The sequence below is a fragment of the Arvicanthis niloticus genome, chromosome 20 (assembly GCF_011762505.2).
Source record: "Arvicanthis niloticus isolate mArvNil1 chromosome 20, mArvNil1.pat.X, whole genome shotgun sequence".
Taxonomy (NCBI): Eukaryota; Metazoa; Chordata; class Mammalia; order Rodentia; family Muridae; genus Arvicanthis; species Arvicanthis niloticus.
This window is the reverse complement of record NC_047677.1, coordinates 47,688,052-47,695,465: the sequence shown is the minus strand read 5'-3', so window position 1 is coordinate 47,695,465 and position 7,414 is coordinate 47,688,052.

Here is a 7,414-nt window from a genome sequence, read left to right as displayed (position 1 = left end):
TGGGTCTTCTGGAAGAGCAGTCTGTTGATAGAAAGATTTAAATTGGCGGAACCGGAATCTTGCTTGTTCTTAATGAGCCGCCATGTTCCCAACTAGCCTAGGCCTGCGGCCACAAGCAGAGGCGGCATATCGCAGCTGCTCAGCTCAGGCCGTCTGCTCAGGTGGCCAGAGATGCTAGCGTGGGAGATGGCTCTGCCAATCTTCCACGCTGTCTCCACAAGGCTTGGCTTTGCCCAGAGCATCCCGCCATCCTCGTGGGCCCGGTAGGAAATAAGACTCTAATGCTTAAATATCAATAAAAGGCTTTATATATTTGGTAATGCTCAGTAACAATATGCCCACACAATTAGAGGTGTTTCCCAATTAGCTAACCTAACTATAAGTTGTTACCCAGGACTGCTCTCCACACCTCCGTAGCTCTTCATCCTCCTACATTTCTGCCCTCTCTAGCTCCTCCTCTTCCTTTTCCTCTCCTGACTCCTCCCACCTTAGCCCCGCCTCTTTCTCCCCTGACTCCTCCCACCCTAGCTCCTCCTACAGCAGTCAGTGCTCATAACCACAGAGCCAGCTCTCCAGCACCCATTCCATCTTTTTTTAAAAAGATTTTTAAAAATATTTTATTTTTATTTATGTGTGTGTGCATGTGTGTAACTGCAGGGTAACCTGGGGAAGTCAGAAGAGGGCTTTAGGCCCCCTGTAGCTGGACTCACATGCACTTGTTACCTGCCGACCCTGGGAACTGAACTCAGGTCCTCTGCAAAAGCAGTCTGGGCTCTTACCTGCCAAGCCACGTCTTCATCCCCTTGGTTCCAGTGTTTTGAGATATGTCTCATGGCGATAAGGCTGGCCTCAAACTCACTACCTAGGAGAGGCTGACCTTGAACCCCTGTATCTGAACACATATTTGATCCATAACAAGGGACCAGATTACTCTTCTGAAATAATGAAATAGTGGGAGCATAGAATACATGAAGCCACAGCTCCCGAGACTTTAAGCCACTTGCACCAGGCAGCCTGAGATGGGACAACGTTGCAGAGCTTACAGTGGTCCTATGGATCTTCAGGCCACAGAAACCCTGCTGGAGCCCAGTGAGACCACAGGCTGGGGGAGGAGGCATACAGTTAGGGTCCAGAGAGGGGCTAGTGGAGTGGAGAGGAGCTGAGCCCCCACAAGATGAGGACACTATCTGCAGCTCCCAGAGACTGTCCCAGCATGTGGGCACAGTGAAGTACAAACAGACCTGGCCTCCCTGCCTGGCGCACAGGACCCTGGGCAGGCTGCTGCTCCCAGCATCTTCTAGAGCTCTGAAGCCTGACTTGAAAGCATCTCGCTGTTTCCAAGTAACAGCGCATACCCATGGAGTCAGATGAGTGCTTTGTAGACAAAAATACCTGGTACCGGAGGAGGCCATCCATGGTGTCTGAATCTGGGGTCACGTCTGGCATCAGGAGACAAAGGCAGGGAAGGTTTGGTCCCGATGAGAGAACATTATCTAAGAGAGCAGCCGGGAGTGACCTGACAGCAGAGATAGCCAACAATAGCCAAACGGTCCGATCATCACATGTGTGCTCAAAAAGATCAGAGATGAATCTGTAACTACAGCCACAGAGGACATTAAAGGGACCCACCACGCTTCAGAGTGGGGACGCTCCTACGCTGATGCTATTAACCAGCTGGGTGTGATCTGCAGCAGACCGGGGAGCCAAAGCTAACCTGTCAGGGACCCTGACCACAACAACAGGAACCACCGAGGAAGCAGCCGTGGTTATACATGTCTGAGGATGAGGAGCTGGAGGTCATCCTTGGCTACATAACAGGAGTCCAGCCTGAGCTAAATGAGACTGTCTGAGAGACAGACAGACAGCAGGGAGATACATAGGGAGATAGACAGACTAAACGCAGAAAGATAAAGAATCAAGAAGAGGGGGCCATCAGGATTGCTCTGAGGTAAAGTTCTTGATTCCTGGAACCCACCTAGTGGCAGAGAACAGACTCCCACAAGTTGTCCGCTCATCTTCCCAAGCACGTCCCCCCAAATAAATAAAGCAATACAAAGAAACGATTTTTAAAAGAAACTCCACAGCACAGAGGCAATCAGAGCCTGGGGATGTGACAGAGGCCCCCAGAACTGAGGACATGAAAGACGCCACCAAAACATTTTTGAGGAGATAATGGCCCCAGACTTTTCAAGTATAACAGCAGCTATAAAAACCCAGAGACTGGGCTGGCGAGATGGCTTGTGGGGCAAAGGAGCTTGCTGTGCAAGCCGGCAACCTGAGTTTGATCCCCAGAACCACATAAAGGTGGATGGAGAAAAACAGCTCCACAAAGTTGTCCTCTGACCTCCACACATGCGCCTGTGCACACAAACAATATTGAAGACGTCTAAGAAACTCAGCAAGCGCAAACATCATGAAGAACGCTGCCCCATGGTGCATTACCAAACTGTTCAAAACTAGAGGGGAACACCGTACTAGAGGAGGGGAGCACTACACTAGAAGGGAATACTGCACTAAAAAAGGGAGCACCGCAATAGAGAGGAACACTGTTCTAGAGGAGGGGAATACCGCACTAGAGGGGAACGCCACACTAGAGGAGAGCACCGCACTAGAGGGGGATGCCACACTAGAGGAGAGCACCACACTAGAGGGGGAGCACTGCACTAGAGGGGGAGCACTGCACTAGAGGGGAGCATCACACTAGAGGAGGGGAACACTGCACTAGAGGGGAGCACCACACTAGAGGGGGAGCACTGCACTAGAGGGGGAGCACTGCACTAGAGGGGAGCATCACATTAGAGGAGGGGAACACTGCACTAGAGGGGAGCACCACACTAGAGAGGGAGCACTGCACTAGAGGGGGAGCACTGCACTAGAGGGGAGCATCACACTAGAGGAGGGGAACACTGCACTAGAGGGGAGCATCACACTAGCGGGGAGCACCACCAGTGGTAAACACACAGATGACACAGACGAGAGATGAGGATGGCAGCAGAGGGGGTGCTCCTTGGAGACACTGCCCTTCACAACTCAGGAGCTCTGTGCAGAGTGAAGTACAGGCTGAGCACAGGGGCTGCTGAGATGGTTCATCAGGTAAAGGAGCTTGCCACCAAGCTTAAGGATCTAGGTTCAACCCCCAGAAACAACATGGTGGAAGGACCAACTCCCACAAGTTGTCCGTAGACCTCCACACATATGCTACAGCATGTGTAGATAAATTAACGCAAAAAGAAAATTAAAACTTAAAATGCAAAATCTGGGAGTCCCCGTCTTATTCCTGTGTGTGATGGGCAGCAGATGGACCTGGCAGCCTGGTCTAGCTCAGGCTTCAAGTTCTCTGTCTTCTTCCATGGCAGGCAAAGCATCATCCTCCTCTGGGCCTCGTGAAACTAATCTATCCCCTTCTTCCACCCCCTTCTGAGGCCCCCTTTCTCTAAAAAGGCCTCCTCCTGTCTCAGCCAACCCACCAAAGCTGATGGTCTCATTTGTATACCCAGGCTCCTCCCCTGCTCCTTATTAGGGGCCCAGTTACCATAGTAACTGTCCCCCTAAACCTTTCCAGTCTCTTTCCATCCTGTGCTTACTCAGCTTTGAGCTCAGAATGTCCCTCCTCTTTTAAGGGTGAAGAATCTGACCCAGAAAAGGAAAGCAGCTTGTCCAAGGACAGCCAGCACGGTCAGTAGCAGAGCCTTAGCTGGAACCCTGGTCTCCTCATTCCCAGTGCATCCTGGGAAGAACCTGGGTAGTGGTGTTTCTGCTCCACACTTTCTCCAGTTTCCCCCGACCCCCAACCCGGAAGGGAACCCTGAGGAGGAGAGAATATCCCAGGAAAGCCCTTTGAAAACATAACCTGCTCCCTGCCCCTCACCGTGGCTGCCATCTCCATGCTGGACTGTGGCACATTTTGCCAGATGATCAGAATGATTGGGGGGGGGGGGTGAATGGGAGGGGGCCTGAGACATTGTTTGGGGGTGGGGGATGGGAGTGTCTGGTTCCAGGCAGTCCCATCAGGAAGAGACATTCACACCCCACCCCACCCCCCATCTCAGTAACACTAATTAGTGATGGAAAGACATGAGACCCTCACCACATGGTTAGAGAGCCATGGTGAGGCCCAGAAAACAGTCAGCAGACTCCTTCCTGGGAGCAGTGTTTTATTTAACTTTTTTATTATGGAAAATTTCCAACATCTGCAGAAGACGCAGGGGCTCCCACGTGCCCACTCTCAACTTAGGAATCATCCATTTGGACACAGTGTCTGCTTTTCCCTGGGCAAGACATCGGGAAGGGCTAGAAAGAGTTCCCAGGGAGACTCAGGGGGGAGTGGCCCCCAGAAGGCAGGGAGGCCCTAGCTAAGGAAGCCTAGCCCAGTTCCTGCCCTGGCCCCGCCTGTCTTTGTTTCCTTTTTCCCTGTTTTCCCCCCCTTCTCCTGCAATAAAAACATAATTATGGCTTTGTAAGGGGGAAAAAAAGGCAAATTATGGTGACATGCTTTAATTATGTGCCAGCGATGGTGGCTGAATTCCACGGGCAGGGCCTCAGAGGTTACCTAAAAATAAAGCAAGAAGCCTCATTAGATGCTAATTGCTACTTTTGCCAACTGAAGTGAGATCCTGGCGCGTGTGCTGTTCAGCACTGAGAGCTGTCTGGGGAACAGGCCTGGTGATGCTCTGGGGCCAGGGCTGAGGCTTGAGGCATGGCCAGGGTACTACAGAGAGGCTGACAGAAGCCAGGGCGGCACCTGAGTCTATCCTGGATGCTCAGTGGACATCTGGGTTCTGAGACCCTCATGAGACTATAAAGGGGTCCAGGTCCTTCAGATTCCTTCCTTAGGGCTCCGTAGCTCCTTGGTGGTCCTGAGGGCAGAGGTGGTTCAGGACAGCTAGCACAATGTTAATTGGGATCCACCCCCATCCTAGCTCTAGGACCCCCCCCCCCAGCCCTCCTCCCTCCAATTGCCAGTGGCTGAGAAGTGGCTAGAACAGAGCCAGCCCTGGAGCCAGAAGGACTAGGAGGCCCCAGGCCTGGCATTCCAAAGCTGGCTTCACCAGGTCCTGAAAGTGGGGGAAAGGTGTCATGTGTCTGTCCATGTCATCTGGCAGCTCTTGGCCGTGGCCCAGGCAGTAGCTGCTGTCCTGTCTGTGAACCATAGGCAAGCTTGTAGGTGGGCACTGCTGGTCCCCCTTGCTTCACCGACCCCAGGGCCGGGTCCATGATTGACCCATAGTACCTCAGTCATCCCTAGGCAGTTCTGAGAGCTGCTCAGCCTCCCCAGGGTAGTGCAGATCTGTGGTCTGGGGCGTGCCTTAGGCTCTGCTGTGCAAGCAAGTATAGAGAGGGTGCTGGGGCTAGGATCTACCCATTTAATCTCCTCAAGACTGATACCCCAGGGGAATGTTCCAGGCCCTACGGGGATTCCATCTTCCTACTGAAATATAAAATCCTGGGTACCTCCAGCAGCTATCTGTGTGGCTCAGTGTCCCTTATGAACTAGGGGGTGGGGTGCAGATCTGTCCGTGTGGCTGGGATTGCATAGACCTGTGGAGGTTACATACCTGTCTATGTGGCTAGGGGATGCAGACCTCTCCATATGACTAAGGAGGTACAGATCCGTCCGTATGACTGAGGGGATGGGGTTGTGCAGACCTGTCCATGTGGCTGGAGTGGGGATACAGACCAGTCTGTGTGGTGGTGGGAGGCACACATGTCTGTATGGATGGTGGGTTACAGACCTGTCTGAATGGTGGGGGGAGGGCAGTACAGACCTGTCTATGTGGCTAGGGGTGTAGATCTGTCCGTATGGCTAAGGGGTGGGGGGTACAGACCCGTCCATGTGGCTGAGGTGGTACAGACCTGTCTGTGTGGCTGGAGGTGCATGCAGACCTGTTATCCCAGCTACCCCAGAAGCTGGGACAGCAGAACTGAAAGTTTAATGTAGGGAAAGCCTGTCTCAGGACAGAAAATAAAAGCAAGAAAGAGACTGAAGGTGCACTCAGTGGTAAAGAGTGTGTCTAGTGTGCAGCAGGCCTGAGATACCATTCCCCATACAGCAATAGGAAATGATAATAAAATTCAATTTATAACTTAGGATGGGAGCTGCCAGCTGGCCGGGGAGAGCTCCCCCTACCTTCTCAGAGTGGCTTACACTGGCGCTCCATCCGCTCCTGCCTCCCAGCAGTGAGTATGGACCCTTCTTTACTGTCCCAGATAGCTAGGCAGCCCTGACTTGCGGGTTACTCCTGACAACAGCCTTTTCAATACCCACATTCTGGTTCAGGGGTTCAGACACACCCAGCCCAAGGCTCCCTACTTAACAGTATGTGGCCACCACCTTGCCTCAGGAACCAATGTTTCAGAGTTAGTATGGCTTCCCGGGGGCAGCTCCCTGGCAGCTGGGCTTCCTCATCCTGCACCTGCTCACATAAGGGAAGACTGGGGTCCCTCCCACCGTCCCCTCCTGAGTATGAGACGAACAGAGAGACACGGCCCCACTGGGTGATGATTCCACCCTAGAACAAAAGTGAAGTCACCACGCACGGTGGGAATGGGCTGCCAAGCATGGCATTGTAGCTGTGAGCCAGGCAGGCCTTCTACCTGGGAAGCCTTGAGCCTCAGAGCTGAGGAGGAGCAAGGCAGGATGCTGTAGGAATCCCCCAGAGGATGCCTTTCTCCCTTGAAGTCAATCCTTCCCCGTATGCCTATTCACCTGGAAGCTTCCAGAAATCTGTGATCTGGTACTTTAGCTTTGTGTGACTGAGCCTCGTTCTAACACAGTGCTGTGCAAAACCTAATCTGAGTGGTCTTGGAACCATCCTACTTGACAGCCAGTTCTCTTCTCTTCCTGGCACATCCTGGGTACCACTCAGAAATCTGGTGATGGGAGGGGCTGAGCAGAACTGGCCCAAGGAGTAAGGGCTGGCTCAGGGACCTCAACACCTGATACCACCCAGTGATGTCAGCTGTGTCTCACACTTGGTCCCTGATGCCTCCCTGCCCAGGGCCCCTCTGTCCCTTTGGCTATGGTGCCCCACAACCTTGTCATTAGCTGTTGAGTGGGAGAATTGGGGGAGGAGCAGTACCAAGAACCGGAGTCAGGTCCCACTGCCACCTGTGACCTCTCCTGGCAGAGCCCAGCCTCTTAGTCACGCCCCCTGCCTACCTCTCAACTTTTCAAGGGAGGCAGCTGTCAGCAACACACGCTTGCACGCCTGCAGCACACGCTTGCCACTAGCTAGGACAAATATATATGAGGTGGACAGACGCCCGCACACACAACAGAGGAGACAGACACACAGACCCACTAGGAGTCCTACCCCTACAGCGCCATATGCTGACATATGGGTCCTAGTTACGCTAGCACCTGAAGGTAGGAAAGCAGGGGTGTACTGGGGACCCTGGTATCCTGAGCCAAATT